The 16,506-nt window shown below is 40.0% G+C and overlaps 7 non-coding genes across 7 annotated transcripts; all 7 read right to left on the bottom strand.

The window, feature by feature from the left end:
• Positions 1-742: 742 nt before the first annotated feature.
• On the bottom strand, positions 743-814 carry trnaw-cca. Its single transcript has one exon. It is a non-coding gene; the product is annotated as a tRNA-Trp (tRNA).
• A 2,254-nt stretch (positions 815-3,068) lies between these two features.
• Positions 3,069-3,140, bottom strand: trnaw-cca. The gene has a single exon. It is a non-coding gene; the product is annotated as a tRNA-Trp (tRNA).
• Positions 3,141-5,397: 2,257 nt separating this feature from the next.
• Positions 5,398-5,469, bottom strand: trnaw-cca. Its single transcript has one exon. It is a non-coding gene; the product is annotated as a tRNA-Trp (tRNA).
• Positions 5,470-6,596: 1,127 nt separating this feature from the next.
• trnaw-cca lies at positions 6,597-6,668 on the bottom strand. The gene has a single exon. It is a non-coding gene; the product is annotated as a tRNA-Trp (tRNA).
• Positions 6,669-7,761: 1,093 nt separating this feature from the next.
• trnaw-cca lies at positions 7,762-7,833 on the bottom strand. The gene has a single exon. It is a non-coding gene; the product is annotated as a tRNA-Trp (tRNA).
• A 1,090-nt stretch (positions 7,834-8,923) lies between these two features.
• trnaw-cca lies at positions 8,924-8,995 on the bottom strand. Its single transcript has one exon. It is a non-coding gene; the product is annotated as a tRNA-Trp (tRNA).
• Positions 8,996-10,087: 1,092 nt separating this feature from the next.
• On the bottom strand, positions 10,088-10,159 carry trnaw-cca. Its single transcript has one exon. It is a non-coding gene; the product is annotated as a tRNA-Trp (tRNA).
• Between the last annotated feature and the right edge of the window lie 6,347 nt (positions 10,160-16,506).

Genomic DNA, 16,506 nt, shown 5'->3' with positions numbered 1-16,506 from the left:
AGGAATGTGATCTGAAATTGGGGAGAAATTAACATTATCAGCAGCCAAGATTACGGTCCATGGGTGCAGTACCTGTACTCTCTGTTGTAGACCTGTCTCTTTAAAATCCTTCTTAAAAAGCCCAGTCTGCTCTCATTGGTCAGTGTTTCCAGGTCTCTGCATCATTGGCATCTGAAGCTTTTAAACCAAAAACTAAACAACCAGACATGTTCCAGCAGGAATGTGATCTGAAATTGGGGAGAAATTAACATTATCGACAGCCAAGATTACAGGCTTCCCTGGTGTTAGCACATAGATCCATGTAGTTCGGCCTTCTGATCTGGAGTCAGACGCTCTACCGTTGAGCTACAGAGTCTGTTTCACATCACCTCTCACCAATTAACAAACTAGACACTGGTGCTGGTACATGGATTAAGTTATACAATACTAGAAGGACACTAGGATAGCACAGACCATCACCAAGGCCATGTCCAATCTCACAATGCTAACGAAAGTGAATCATAATTTTACGAATTGAAAACCTTTATAATTCTAGTTTCCCGTTTAATGGCCACTTTTGAGTTCTTGAGATGAAAAAAAATATTTTAAAGTGCTAGTAAGTGTTGCGATTTTAACTGCTAGTCCATTCATTTCATTGTCCAGGATTTCAGGGACCATTTTTCTGTTCTGATGTGATAAAGTATCCAGCATGTGATCATGATTCCACCCTATCCTGCCAATGGAGCTAGAGAAACAGAGACATTGACCCTGACGTGATTTGAACACGCAACCTTCTGATCTGGAGTCAGACGCGCTACCGTTGCACCACAGAGTCTGAAATCCTCTTCGCCAAACTGGTTTCACGTCCTACACTGGAGGGAGATATTGATTGAAAACATTGTAGTAGTCAGATTAAAGGTGAGTTATAAATGCTATTTTCAGGTTCATGCTTGTGTTTTGTGTTTCTTCTAGGACATGTTTATATGTTTTAATATTCAAAAGACACTTTATTTTTCATATACGGTCCATGGGTGCAGCACCTGTACTCTCTGTTGTAGACCTGTCTCTTTAAAATCCTTCCTAAAAAGCCCAGTCTGCTCTCATTGGTCAGTGTTTCCAGGTCTCTGCATCATTGGCATCTCAAGTTTTTAAACCAAAAACTAAACAACCAGACATGTTCCAGCAGGAATGTGATCTGAAATTGGGGAGAAATTAACATTATCAGCAGCCAAGATTACGGTCCATGGGTGCAGTACCTGTACTCTCTGTTGTAGACCTGTCTCTTTAAAATCCTTCTTAAAAAGCCCAGTCTGCTCTCATTGGTCAGTGTTTCCAGGTCTCTGCATCATTGGCATCTGAAGCTTTTAAACCAAAAACTAAACAACCAGACATGTTCCAGCAGGAATGTGATCTGAAATTGGGGAGAAATTAACATTATCGACAGCCAAGATTACAGGCTTCCCTGGTGTTAGCACATAGATCCATGTAGTTCGGCCTTCTGATCTGGAGTCAGACGTCTACCGTTTGAGCTACAGAGTCTGTTTCACATCACCTCTCACCAATTAACAAACTAGACACTGGTGCTGGTACATGGATTAAGTTATACAATACTAGAAGGACACTAGGATAGCACAGACCATCACCAAGGCCATGTCCAATCTCACAATGCTAACGAAATTGAATCATAATTTTATGAATTGAAAACCTTTATAATTCTAGTTTCCCGTTTAATGGCCACTTTTGAGTTCTTGAGATGAAAAAAATATTTTAAAGTGCTAGTAAGTGTTGCGATTTTAACTGCTAGTCCATTCATTTCATTGTCCAGGATTTCAGGGACCATTTTTCTGTTCTGATGTGATAAAGTATCCAGCATGTGACTAAGATTCCACCCTATCCTGCCAATGGAGCTAGAGAAACAGAGATATTGACCCTGGACGGATTATTTGAACACGCAACCTTCTGATCTGGAGTCAGATCGCTACCGTTGCACACACAGAGTCTGAAATCCTCTTCGCCAAACTGGTTTCACGTCCTACACTGGGGAAGATATTAATTGAAAGCATTGTAGTAGTCAGTTTAAAGGTGAGTTATAAATGCTATTTTCAGGTTCATGCTTGTGTTTTGTGTTTCTTCTAGGACATGTTTATATGCTTTAATATTCAAAAGACACTTTATTTTTCATATACGGTCCATGGGTGCAGCACCTGTACTCTCTGTTGTAGACATGTCTCTTTAAAATCCTTCTTAAAAAGCCCAGTCTGCTCTCATTGGTCAGTGTTTCCAGGTCTCTGCATCATTGGCATCTCAAGTTTTTAAACCAAAAACTAAACAACCAGACATGTTCCAGCAGGAATGTGATCTGAAATTGGGGAGAAATTAACATTATCAGCAGCCAAGATTACGGTCCATGGGTGCAGTACCTGTACTCTCTGTTGTAGACCTGTCTCTTTAAAATCCTTCTTAAAAAGCCCAGTCTGCTCTCATTGGTCAGTGTTTCCAGGTCTCTGCATCATTGGCATCTCAAGCTTTTAAACCAAAAACTAAACATCCAGACATGTTCCAGCAGGAATGTGATCTGAAATTGGGGAGAAATTAACATTATCGACAGCCAAGATTACAGGCTTCCCTGGTGTTAGCACATAGATCCATGTAGTTAGCCTTCTGATCTGGAGTCAGACGCTCTACCGTTGAGCTACAGAGTCTGTTTCACATCACCTCTCACCAATTAACAAACTAAACACTGGTGCTGGTACATGGATTAAGTTATACAATACTAGAAGGACACTAGGATAGCACAGACCATCACCAAGGCCATGTCCAATCTCACAATGCTAACGAAATTGAATCATAATTTTATGAATTGAAAACCTTTATAATTCTAGTTTCCCGTTTAATGGCCACTTTTGAGTTCTTGAGATGAAAAAAAATATTTTAAAGTGCTAGTAAGTGTTGCGATTTTAACTGCTAGTCCATTCATTTCATTGTCCAGGATTTCAGGGACCATTTTTCTGTTCTGATGTGATAAAGTATCCAGCATGTGATCAAGATACCACCCTATCCTGCCAATGGAGCTAGAGAAACAGAGACATTGACCCTGACGTGATTTGAACACGCAACCTTCTGATCTGGAGTCAGACTCGCTACCGTTGCACCACAGAGTCTGAAATCCTCTTCACCAAACTGGTTTCACGTCCTACACTGGGGGGAAATATTGATTAAAAACATTGTAGTAGTCAGTTTAAAGGTGAGTTATAAATGCTATTTTCAGGTTCATGCTTGTGTTTTGTGTTTCTTCTAGGACATGTTTATATGCTTTAATATTCAAAAGACACTTTATTTTTCATATACGGTCCATGGGTGCAGCACCTGTACTCTCTGTTGTAGACCTGTCTCTTTAAAATCCTTCTTAAAAAGCCCAGTCTGCTCTCATTGGTCAGTGTTTCCAGGTCTCTGCATCATTGGCATCTCAAGTTTTTAAACCAAAAACTAAACAACCAGACATGTTCCAGCAGGAATGTGATCTGAAATTGGGGAGAAATTAACATTATCAGCAGCCAAGATTACGGTCCTGGGTGCAGTACCTGTACTCTCTGTTGTAGACCTGTCTCTTTTAAAATCCTTCTTAAAAAGCCCAGTCTGCTCTCATTGGTCAGTGTTTCCAGGTCTCTGCATCATTGGCATCTGAAGCTTTTAAACCAAAAACTAAACAACCAGACATGTTCCAGCAGGAATGTGATCTGAAATTGGGGAGAAATTAACATTATCGACAGCCAAGATTACAGGCTTCCCTGGTGTTAGCACATAGATCCAGGTAGTTCGCCTTCTGATCTGGAGTCAGACGCCCTACTGCTGAGCTACAGAGTCTGTTTCACATCACCTCTCACCAATTAACAAACTAGACACTGGTGCTGGTACATGGATTAAGTTATACAATACTAGAAGGACACTAGGATAGCACAGACCATCACCAAGGCCATGTCCAACTTCACAATGCTAACGAAATTGAATCATAATTTTACGAATTGAAAACCTTTATAATTCTAGTTTCCCGTTTAATGGCCACTTTTGAGTTCTTGAGATATAAAAAAATATTTTAAAGTGCTAGTAAGTGTTGCGATTTTAACTGCTAGTCCATTCATTTCATTGTCCAGGATTTCAGGGACCATTTTTCTGTTCTGATGTGATAAAGTATCCAGCATGTGATCATGATTCCACCCTATCCTGCCAATGGAGCTAGAGAAACAGAAACATTGACCCTGACGTGATTTGAACACGCCAACCTTCTGATCTGGAGTCAGATCATCGCAGCTAACGTCCACAGAGTCTGAAATCCTCTTCGCCAAACTGGTTTTACGCTCCTACACTGGGTTGGAGATATTAATTGAAAGCATTGTAGTAGTCAGGTTAAAGGTGAGTTATAAATGCTATTTTCAGGTTCATGCTTGTGTTTTGTGTTTTTTCTAGGACATGTTTATATGCTTTAATATTCAAAAGACACTTTATTTTTCATATACGGTCCATGGGTGCAGCACCTGTACTCTCTGTTGTAGACCTGTCTCTTTAAAATCCTTCCTAAAAAGCCCAGTCTGCTCTCATTGGTCAGTGTTTCCAGGTCTCTGCATCATTGGCATCTCAAGTTTTTAAACCAAAAAATTAAACAACCAGACATGTTCTACCAGGAATGTGATCTGAAATTGGGGAGAAATTAACATTATCAGCAGCCAAGATTACGGTCCATGGGTGCAGTACCTGTACTCTCTGTTGTAGACCTGTCTCTTTAAAATCCTTCTTAAAAAGCCCAGTCTGCTCTCATTGGTCAGTGTTTCCAGGTCTCTGCATCATTGGCATCTGAAGCTTTTAAACCAAAAACTAAACAACCAGACATGTTCCAGCAGGAATGTGATCTGAAATTGGGGAGAAATTAACATTATCGACAGCCAAGATTACAGGCTTCCCTGGTGTTAGCACATAGATCCATGTAGTTAGCCTTCTGATCTGGAGTCAGACGCTCTACCGTTGAGCTACAGAGTCTGTTTCACATCACCTCTCACCAATTAACAAACTAGACACTGGTGCTGGTACATGGATTAAGTTATACAATACTAGAAGGACACTAGGATAGCACAGACCATCACCAAGGCCATGTCCAATCTCACAATGCTAACGAAATTGAATCATAATTTTATGAATTGAAAACCTTTATAATTCTAGTTTCCCGTTTAATGGCCACTTTTTAGTTCTTGAGATGAAAAAAAATATTTTAAAGTGCTAGTAAGTGTTGCGATTTTAACTGCTAGTCCATTCATTTCATTGTCCAGGATTTCAGGGACCATTTTTCTGTTCTGATGTGATAAAGTATCCAGCATGTGATCAAGATACCACCCTATCCTGCCAATGGAGCTAGAGAAACAGAAACATTGACCCTGACGTGATTTGAACACGCAACCTTCTGATCTGGAGTCAGACGCGCTACCGTTGCACCACAGAGTCTGAAATCCTCTTCGCCAAACTGGTTTCACGTCCTACACTGGGGGGAGATATTGATTGAAAGCATTGTAGTAGTCAGATTAAAGGTGAGTTATAAATGCTATTTTTAGGTTCATGCTTGTGTTTTGTGTTTCTTCTAGGACATGTTTATATGTTTTAATATTCAAAAGACACTTTATTTTTCATAACGGTCCATGGTCTTGGGTGCAGCACCTGTACTCTCTGTTGTAGACCTGTCTCTTTAAAATCCTTCCTAAAAAGCCCAGTCTGCTCTCATTGGTCAGTGTTTCCAGGTCTCTGCATCATTGGCATCTCAAGTTTTTAAACCAAAAACTAAACAACCAGACATGTTCCAGCAGGAATGTGATCTGAAATTGGGGAGAAATTAACATTATCAGCAGCCAAGATTACGGTCCATGGGTGCAGTACCTGTACTCTCTGTTGTAGACCTGTCTCTTTAAAATCCTTCTTAAAAAGCCCAGTCTGCTCTCATTGGTCAGTGTTTCCAGGTCTCTGCATCATTGGCATCTGAAGCTTTTAAACCAAAAACTAAACAACCAGACATGTTCCAGCAGGAATGTGATCTGAAATTGGGGAGAAATGAACATTATCGACAGCCTCTTGGCTGTCGATAATGTTCATTTCTCCCCAGGCTTACAGGCTTCCCTGGTGTTAGCACATAGATCCATGTAGTTCGGCCTTCTGATCTGGAGTCAGACGCTCTACCGTTGAGCTACAGAGTCTGTTTCACATCACCTCTCACCAATTAACAAACTAGACACTGGTGCTGGTACATGGATTAAGTTATACAATACTAGAAGGACACTAGGATAGCACAGACCATCACCAAGGCCATGTCCAATCTCACAATGCTAACGAAATTGAATCATAATTTTATGAATTGAAAACCTTTATAATTCTAGTTTCCCGTTTAATGGCCACTTTTGAGTTCTTGAGATGAAAAAAAATATTTTAAAGTGCTAGTAAGTGTTGCGATTTTAACTGCTAGTCCATTCATTTCATTGTCCAGGATTTCAGGGACCATTTTTCTGTTCTGATGTGATAAAGTATCCAGCATGTGATCATGATTCCACCCTATCCTGCCAATGGAGCTAGAGAAACAGAGATATTGACCCTGACGTGATTTGAACACGCAACCTTCTGATCTGGAGTCAGACGCGCTACCGTTGCACCACAGAGTCTGAAATCCTCTTCACCAAACTGGTTTCACGTCCTACACTGGGGGGAAATATTGATTAAAAACATTACAGTAGTCAGTTTAAAGGTGAGTTATAAATGCTATTTTCAGGTTCATGCTTGTGTTTTGTGTTTCTTCTAGGACATGTTTATATGCTTTAATATTCAAAAGACACTTTATTTTTCATATACGGTCCATGGGTGCAGCACCTGTACTCTCTGTTGTAGACCTGTCTCTTTAAAATCCTTCTTAAAAAGCCCAGTCTGCTCTCATTGGTCAGTGTTTCCAGGTCTCTGCATCATTGGCATCTCAAGTTTTTAAACCAAAAACTAAACAACCAGACATGTTCCAGCAGGAATGTGATCTGAAATTGGGGAGAAATTAACATTATCAGCAGCCAAGATTACGCGTCCATGGGTGCAGTACCTGTACTCTCTGTTGTAGACCTGTCTCTTTAAAATCCTTCTTAAAAGCCCAGTCTGCTCTCATTGGTCAGTGTTTCCAGGTCTCTGCATCATTGGCATCTGAAGCTTTTAAAACCAAAAACTAAACATCCAGACATGTTCCAGCAGGAATGTGATCTGAAATTGGGGAGAAATTAACATTATCGACAGCCAAGATTACAGGCTTCCCTGGTGTTAGCACATAGATCCATGTAGTTAGCCTTCTGATCTGGAGTCAGACGCTCTACCGTTGAGCTACAGAGTCTGTTTCACATCACCTCTCACCAATTAACAAACTAAACACTGGTGCTGGTACATGGATTAAGTTATACAATACTAGAAGGACACTAGGATAGCACAGACCATCACCAAGGCCATGTCCAATCTCACAATGCTAACGAAATTGAATCATAATTTTTGCGAATTGAAAACCTTTATAATTCTAGTTTCCTCGTTTAATGGCCACTTTTTAGTTCTTGAGATGAAAAAAAATATTTTAAAGTGCTAGTAAGTGTTGCGATTTTAACTGCTAGTCCATTCATTTCATTGTCCAGGATTTCAGGGACCATTTTTCTGTTCTGATGTGATAAAGTATCCAGCATGTGATCAAGATTCCACCCTATCCTGCCAATGGAGCTAGAGAAACAGAGACATTGACCCTGACGTGATTTGAACACGCAACCTTCTGATCTGGAGTCAGACTCGCTACCGTTGCACCACAGAGTCTGAAATCCTCTTCACCAAACTGGTTTCACGTCCTACACTGGGGGGAAATATTGATTAAAAACATTGTAGTAGTCAGTTTAAAGGTGAGTTATAAATGCTATTTTCAGGTTCATGCTTGTGTTTTGTGTTTCTTCTAGGACATGTTTATATGCTTTAATATTCAAAAGACACTTTATTTTTCATATACGGTCCATGGGTGCAGCACCTGTACTCTCTGTTGTAGACCTGTCTCTTTAAAATCCTTCTTAAAAAGCCCAGTCTGCTCTCATTGGTCAGTGTTTCCAGGTCTCTGCATCATTGGCATCTCAAGTTTTTAAACCAAAAACTAAACAACCAGACATGTTCCAGCAGGAATGTGATCTGAAATTGGGGAGAAATTAACATTATCAGCAGCCAAGATTACGGTCCATGGGTGCAGTACCTGTACTCTCTGTTGTAGACCTGTCTCTTTAAAATCCTTCTTAAAAAGCCCAGTCTGCTCTCATTGGTCAGTGTTTCCAGGTCTCTGCATCATTGGCATCTGAAGCTTTTAAACCAAAAACTAAACAACCAGACATGTTCCAGCAGGAATGTGATCTGAAATTGGGGAGAAATTAACATTATCGACAGCCAAGATTACAGGCTTCCCTGGTGTTAGCACATAGATCCATGTAGTTAGCCTTCTGATCTGGAGTCAGACGCTCTACCGTTGAGCTACAGAGTCTGTTTCACATCACCTCTCACCAATTAACAAACTAGACACTGGTGCTGGTACATGGATTAAGTTATACAATACTAGAAGGACACTAGGATAGCACAGACCATCACCAAGGCCATGTCCAATCTCACAATGCTAACGAAATTGAATCATAATTTTACGAATTGAAAACCTTTATAATTCTAGTTTCCCGTTTAATGGCCACTTTTGAGTTCTTGAGATGAAAAAAAATATTTTAAAGTGCTAGTAAGTGTTGCGATTTTAACTGCTAGTCCATTCATTTCATTGTCCAGGATTTCAGGGACCATTTTTCTGTTCTGATGTGATAAAGTATCCAGCATGTGATCAAGATTCCACCCTATCCTGCCAATGGAGCTAGAGAAACAGAGACATTGACCCTGACGTGATTTGAACACGCAACCTTCTGATCTGGAGTCAGACGCGCTACCGTTGCACCACAGAGTCTGAAATCCTCTTCGCCAAACTGGTTTCACGTCCTACACTGGGGGGAGATATTGATTGAAAGCATTGTAGTAGTCAGATTAAAGGTGAGTTATAAATGCTATTTTCAGGTTCATGCTTGTGTTTTGTGTTTCTTCTAGGACATGTTTATATGTTTTAATATTCAAAAGACACTTTATTTTTCATATACGGTCCATGGGTGCAGCACCTGTACTCTCTGTTGTAGACCTGTCTCTTTAAAATCCTTCCTAAAAAGCCCAGTCTGCTCTCATTGGTCAGTGTTTCCAGGTCTCTGCATCATTGGCATCTCAAGTTTTTAAACCAAAAACTAAACAACCAGACATGTTCCAGCAGGAATGTGATCTGAAATTGGGGAGAAATTAACATTATCAGCAGCCAAGATTACGGTCCATGGGTGCAGTACCTGTACTCTCTGTTGTAGACCTGTCTCTTTAAAATCCTTCTTAAAAAGCCCAGTCTGCTCTCATTGGTCAGTGTTTCCAGGTCTCTGCATCATTGGCATCTGAAGCTTTTAAACCAAAAACTAAACAACCAGACATGTTCCAGCAGGAATGTGATCTGAAATTGGGGAGAAATTAACATTATCGACAGCCAAGATTACAGGCTTCCCTGGTGTTAGCACATAGATCCATGTAGTTCGGCCTTCTGATCTGGAGTCAGACGCTCTACCGTTGAGCTACAGAGTCTGTTTCACATCACCTCTCACCAATTAACAAACTAGACACTGGTGCTGGTACATGGATTAAGTTATACAATACTAGAAGGACACTAGGATAGCACAGACCATCACCAAGGCCATGTCCAATCTCACAATGCTAACGAAATTGAATCATAATTTTATGAATTGAAAACCTTTATAATTCTAGTTTCCCGTTTAATGGCCACTTTTGAGTTCTTGAGATGAAAAAAAATATTTTAAAGTGCTAGTAAGTGTTGCGATTTTAACTGCTAGTCCATTCATTTCATTGTCCAGGATTTCAGGGACCATTTTTCTGTTCTGATGTGATAAAGTATCCAGCATGTGATCAAGATTCCACCCTATCCTGCCAATGGAGCTAGAAAGAAACAGTATTTCGACCCTGGCGTGATTTGAACACGCAACCTTCTGATCTGGAGTCAGACGCGCTACCGTTGCGCCACAGAGTCTGAAATCCTCTTCGCCAAACTGGTTTCACGTCCTACACTGGGGGGAGATATTAATTGAAAGCATTGTAGTAGTCAGATTAAAGGTGAGTTATAAATGCTATTTTCAGGTTCATGCTTGTGTTTTGTGTTTCTTCTAGGACATGTTTATATGCTTTAATATTCAAAAGACACTTTATTTTTCATATACGGTCCATGGGTGCAGCACCTGTACTCTCTGTTGTAGACCTGTCTCTTTAAAATCCTTCTTAAAAAGCCCAGTCTGCTCTCATTGGTCAGTGTTTCCAGGTCTCTGCATCATTGGCATCTCAAGTTTTTAAACCAAAAACTAAACAACCAGACATGTTCCAGCAGGAATGTGATCTGAAATTGGGGAGAAATTAACATTATCAGCAGCCAAGATTACGGTCCATGGGTGCAGTACCTGTACTCTCTGTTGTAGACCTGTCTCTTTAAAATCCTTCTTAAAAAGCCCAGTCTGCTCTCATTGGTCAGTGTTTCCAGGTCTCTGCATCATTGGCATCTGAAGCTTTTAAACCAAAAACTAAACAACCAGACATGTTCCAGCAGGAATGTGATCTGAAATTGGGGAGAAATTAACATTATCGACAGCCAAGATTACAGGCTTCCCTGGTGTTAGCACATAGATCCATGTAGTTAGCCTTCTGATCTGGAGTCGGCCGCTCTACCGTTGAGCTACAGAGTCTGTTTCACATCACCTCTCACCAATTAACAAACTAGACACTGGTGCTGGTACATGGATTAAGTTATACAATACTAGAGGAGCAATGCATGTGGCACCGGTATGCTGATATATGCAAATAAACAGTAATGCTGCTTAAACACTTAAACTTAGTTGACTTTTCTTTTTGTAGGGAGAAAGAGGCCGACCAGCCCTTTATGTTACCAGAACATTGAATTTCTGCTGAAGCAAGGCCATACAATTGCAAAAACTGCTGAAATACTGGGATGCTCCTCATCATTTCTGTACAAAGTCAAAGAGTTGATGGAGTATACCTGTTAAATTATGCTGTCTGCAATAGATGATGGTGAACTAGAACAACATGTGTAGGGGGCAACTTCAGAGCCAATATCTAATTCTGGAAGTAGAGGTGGTGGTGGTCTTTGACTGTATTTAGTCACATTTGTGTGCCATTGTTTTGTAGAAAATCATGTCAATTTAGATCTATTAAAAATCTGTTTCAGATGATAAGAGCTCTGTTAGCACAGGGTGTGCTTGTTACAGTCCAGGGTCGTGAGATGTTGGCTTGCTTGGGTAAAATCCTACTGCTACAGGAGATGGAGCCAGACAGTTGCAAGGCGGTGTTTATCATGTACCTTACCCCAATGGTTTGTAGTGGTGGGAACATGCGTCTGATGAAGTTATTATTACCAGTCATACTTTTTATATTTTTGAAAAAGACCTTCAGCAAGTGCAAAACTGGACTTTACAGCTATATTGTTTCCAGACTACTGTCAATGAGTATTATCATTTTAAAGTAATATTTGTTTTCAACCTTTCTAGATGGGGCTTTGTGATTCATGGTGCAATTGATGGATAACCCCGTCTGATTACTTACCTCAACTGCAGCACAGACAATCGTGACACAACAGTGCTTTCTCAGTTTTTGAAAGCAACATGCCTCTATGCCCTACCGTCAAGAGTCAGATCTGACCATGGTGGTGAAAACATCCTTGTGGCTTTATTCATGCATCTAGTTCAAGGACTTGAACACAGAGGTTTCATAAGCGGACAATCCGTTCACAATCAGAGAATTGAACGCCTTTGGCGTGATGTATTTTGCATGTGTTGCAGCACTTTTATCTTATGTTCTACCCCTTAGAGGATTCAGAGGTTCTAAACCCAGATGATGATGTCCACAGACTTTCACTGCATATTGTTGATCTTCCTGAGATTCAAAAAGACTGGAGCAGTTTAGACAGGCCTGGAACCTCCATCCGTTACAACTGAAAATAATTGCACACCAACTCAACTCTGGACAGAGGGCATGCTCAAAAACATTGCAACAGACAGCACAGCTGTCAACAATGTGTTTGGGGAAAATCCCTACAGCGACCAAAACATTGATGCCATCCTAGCGCAGTATGGAATTCAAACACTGCCTTCACTTGATGAGGAAGAGTTCCCAGCTGTTAATGTAGAGCCACCTCAACTCATCCTCACTCAGCAACAACAGACATCTGTACACAATGCAATCCAACACATTTCTGATCTAAAGATGAAATATCAGGCTTGTTGTACTGCAATTGTCAGTATTTTGCAAACTCAGGTATAGTCCAATTCCAAGCCCGGAGACAAAAGTTTCTTGGCTGCATATATTATCCAGGACGGAAAGACATTTTTAGTTTCATGAGCTTTAATCCTCTGAGGACTGAGGGCATTTCTATATATCTTCATGAATTCGTCTTTTAAGGGTATTTGCATATAACTGATACCTACGGAGCCCCGGAGGTGACATGGAGGAAAAAAAAAAACATGTACTGGGGGCAAACGCTAAACTCGAGATCTCAACTTTCAAAGTGATCCAGATGTCAGCAGGAGGCGCAGATTTCCGTGGCCGGCGACAGGAACACAGATTCGCCTCGTTGCTAGCCCGGTCCCCACTAATCCAGATGTCAGCAGGAGGCGGGGATTTCCGTGGCCGGCGACAGTGTTCTTTCCTCCGCACCGGACAGGAACAAGCTTCCCGCTGCTGCTGTCCCCCGGTCATGTTTACTTGGTCCACAGTCCGAGTCCTGCCAGACTCCCTTTTAAGAAACCTGTGATTTAAACTTCAGCAGGCTGTGACAGTCCGCTCCGCTCAATCCTGGTACTCCCGGGCTTCCCTTCACTCCAGCTGATCCAACAGTACAGCTGGGCCTGTGTGTGTGTGTGTGTCTCTCTGTCTGTGTGTGTGTTTTTCTTTTTTTGTGTTCTCTCTCTCCCCCCTGCCTGCCCCCCGCCTGCCCCGCCCCCCCCCCCCCCCCCGCCCCCCTCCCGGTGTCTCTGTCTGTGTGTCTCTCTTGTCTGTGTGTCTCTGTCTCTCTGTCTGTCTCTGTCTGTGTGTCTCTGTGTGTCTGTCTCTGTGTGTCTCTGTCTGTGTGTCTCTGTCTGTCTGTGTGTCTGTGTGTCTCTCTGTCTGTCTGTCTGTGTGTCTCTGTCTCTGTCTGTGTCTCTGTGTCTCTCTTGTCTGTGTTTCTCTGTCTCTCTGTCTGTCTGTGTGTCTTTGTCTGTGTGTCTCTGTGTCTCTGTCTGTGTGTCTCTGTCTGTGTCTCTGTCTGTGTGTCTCTGTCTGTCTGTCTGTCTGTGTGTCTCTCTGTCTGTCTCTGTCTGTCTGTGTGTCTCTGTCTGTGTCTCTGTCTGTCTCTGTCTGTCTGTCTGTCTGTCTGTCTGTGTGTCTCTGTCTGTGTCTCTGTCTGTGTGTCTCTGTCTCTCTGTATGTCTGTGTGTCTCTGTCTGTGTGTCTCTGTCTGTGTCTGTGTGTCTCTGTCTGTGTCTGTCTGTCTGTCTGTCTGTCTGTGTCTGTCTGTCTGTCTGTGTGTCTCTGTCTGTGTCTGTCTGTCTGTCTGTGTCTCTCTGTCTCTGTCTCTCTGTCTGTGTGTCTCTGTCTGTCTGTGTCTGTGTGTCTGTCTGTCTGTGTGTCTCTCTGTCTGTCTCTGTCTGTCTGTGTGTCTCTGTCTGTGTCTCTGTCTGTCTCTGTCTGTCTGTCTGTCTGTCTGTGTGTCTCTGTCTGTGTCTCTGTCTGTGTCTCTGTCTGTGTGTCTCTGTCTCTTGTGAAGCAAACCTAAACTTAATTGTTTTGGTGCTTGAAATTAGTTTTTTAAAAGTCTTGGGTTCACAATAGGATTATATATGAATAAAATGGTAAATGTCTTAAATTACATTCTGTAATATCCTTTTGAGTAGGAGTTTTGTTAAAATATTTTTCCTTCCCCCCCTTCTTTTTTTCTTTTCTCATTTTTTTATTTTATGTTGTTATTTTTTTTTTTTTTTTTTTTTTCTTTTTGCCCTGTTTGCTTTTTTTGTTGTGTTTGTTTTTTTTTTTGGGGGGGGGTGGGGGGGGTGCCAGTCCAGACATTGGCAGTAGCTAACAGCACTGTTGGTGTTGTGTTGTTTCTTTATTTATTTATAGTGTTGTTAGCTGACAATATTTTTATATTTCCTTTCTACTTCCATTGTTATGATTTGTAGAAAAAGTGTCTAATTAGTATGAATGAGATTTAAATGTTGAATAAAACTCTTTAATGTATGAAAAATGTAAAACATCTTAAGGTTTAAATGTAATATGAATCTATAGACAAGATTTGAAAATGCATTAAAAAAATGTATTCAATAATGACGTGACGCCCATTTTTTTGTGTCTATAAGGTGAAATTAAATTTAAATACATTTCATTTAAAAAACAGACAAACAAATTACATTAATACATACTTTCTTAGAGGCCATATTTTAAAGAGTTTGGTTTTAATTAATTTTAAGAGAATAATTGGCGATTAAGGGCAAAAATGTCTAAGTGGTCTAACCGTCAAAACTTTGTACCAACATTTTTATCTTGCTTAAAAAGGTCGAATTTCTTAATTAAAGATCCCATTAACTACTTGGGCATTAACCTAAATTAAAGGTTATTATACATATTTACAATATATTTTATAATTATGCTTATATTTATTTTTATAATTTAGGGAATCCTGTCAGTCATGCTAGCTTCCTGAAATGTCAAGTGGTGGGTGTAACCACCATTTAAGGTGCCATTTTGTTAAAATCAGCAAGAAGATCACATGACAGAAAGTTACATCAGAGAAAAGGACCCCTGATCAGCATAACTGCTGCATCACAGGATTAATAACTGATAAATATAAGTTAATAAGACATTTTTAGGTTAAGTTCAGTTCTTTGGTTCACATGTCAAATGGTATGACCCAAGTAAAACATTGAAAAACATTCTTTTGAATAAAAATGTGTATTTAGTGTAAAAATTGTGTTTGATTATTTACACCAAGGCCATATGCTGATATATGTGTCCATTATAATGCCTGACCAATTTGATTTTACATTGAAATGTCAAATGGTGTAACCGGTTACACCATTTGTAAATATAACTAGTTCAGTTACTGGTCCAAGAGGTTATATGAACTTAATTACTATTTAAAAATAATTTTTTGGGGTGCCCGGTTTGATTATCTTTTTAATTTAAAAGTGGAAGTAATTTATCCAACACTTAATTAAGATAGCTTATTTAGCTAGGCTAGGCTAAATCATTATAGTGCAAGGCCTTAGTGTTTAAAAAAAGTTTTACCCTTAAATTACAATTTCCATATCATTCCTTTGCAATGTTACAATCATTTCTTAACAATTTAATAACATAGAATGAGCCAGTTGAACTGTGACCCCTAATGTATTACAAGAACAGCAACTTTGAAATACCTAAAACATTCAAGGATTATTTAATTGAAGTATAAGATGTTACTTAAATATTAAAAATGCCATTGAACAAAATTTAGTTTATCAAATTGAATTCAGATAAATGCACCAGAATAAGTTAAAGAGCTCATTTTCAGGTTAATAATTGCGTTTAGAGGTTGTACCAGAATAGTTTTACATGGTTTAATTTTCAAAAAAAAACACCATTATTTTTTGTTGTACTGCACATTGCTGCAGCTCCTCTTTTCACCCTGTGTGTTTAGCACTCTGTTTTAGGTACAGAGTGAGACATCTCACTTCTATTCCATCTTTGTTGGGAGTCGCACATGCGCAGTACCTAGGTAAGGACTACTAGCCAGTCAGAAGCAGAGTATGAGGGCGTGCCACGCTAGCAGCTAGGCGAGCATTATAACGTGTGTTACAAAGTGACGCATGTTTGTCTCTGAAGGCTGGACTACAACAGAGCTGTTTGGAGCAGTTTGTGAACAGTGTTTTCTGTTGGAGATGGTAAGTCCCTTTGGGGGGGACTTTGGGCTTTTTCACTTTGTAAACCTATGACATCCCAAAAAGCATAATGAGCTCTTTACCTGTAAACATGTTAAAGGGCATGCACAACCCTAAACAGACTTGCTTCTCCCTCTCTCTTTTACCGATCTATCTACCTCTTTCTCACACACAAATACTGTTCACACATACACACACAATTTTTTAAGATGTTAGTTGTTTAATTTAATCTAATGAGTTATAATATATTTAAATATTTGTCATTGAAATTAAATTAAACGCTAAGTTCAATAGTTTAGTGTCACTTACAAGCATCACGTCAGGTGGTGTAACTGGTTTGTGTCAAATGGGATAACCAGTATTTTTCTTGAAAAAATGATGTGCAGGGAAATTAATGTTTGATAAAATGTAATACTCTACTCCA

The sequence above is a fragment of the Perca fluviatilis genome, chromosome 6, assembly GCF_010015445.1.
Source record: "Perca fluviatilis chromosome 6, GENO_Pfluv_1.0, whole genome shotgun sequence".
NCBI lineage: Eukaryota > Metazoa > Chordata > Actinopteri > Perciformes > Percidae > Perca > Perca fluviatilis.
This window is presented reverse-complemented; position numbering and strand designations above follow the sequence as displayed.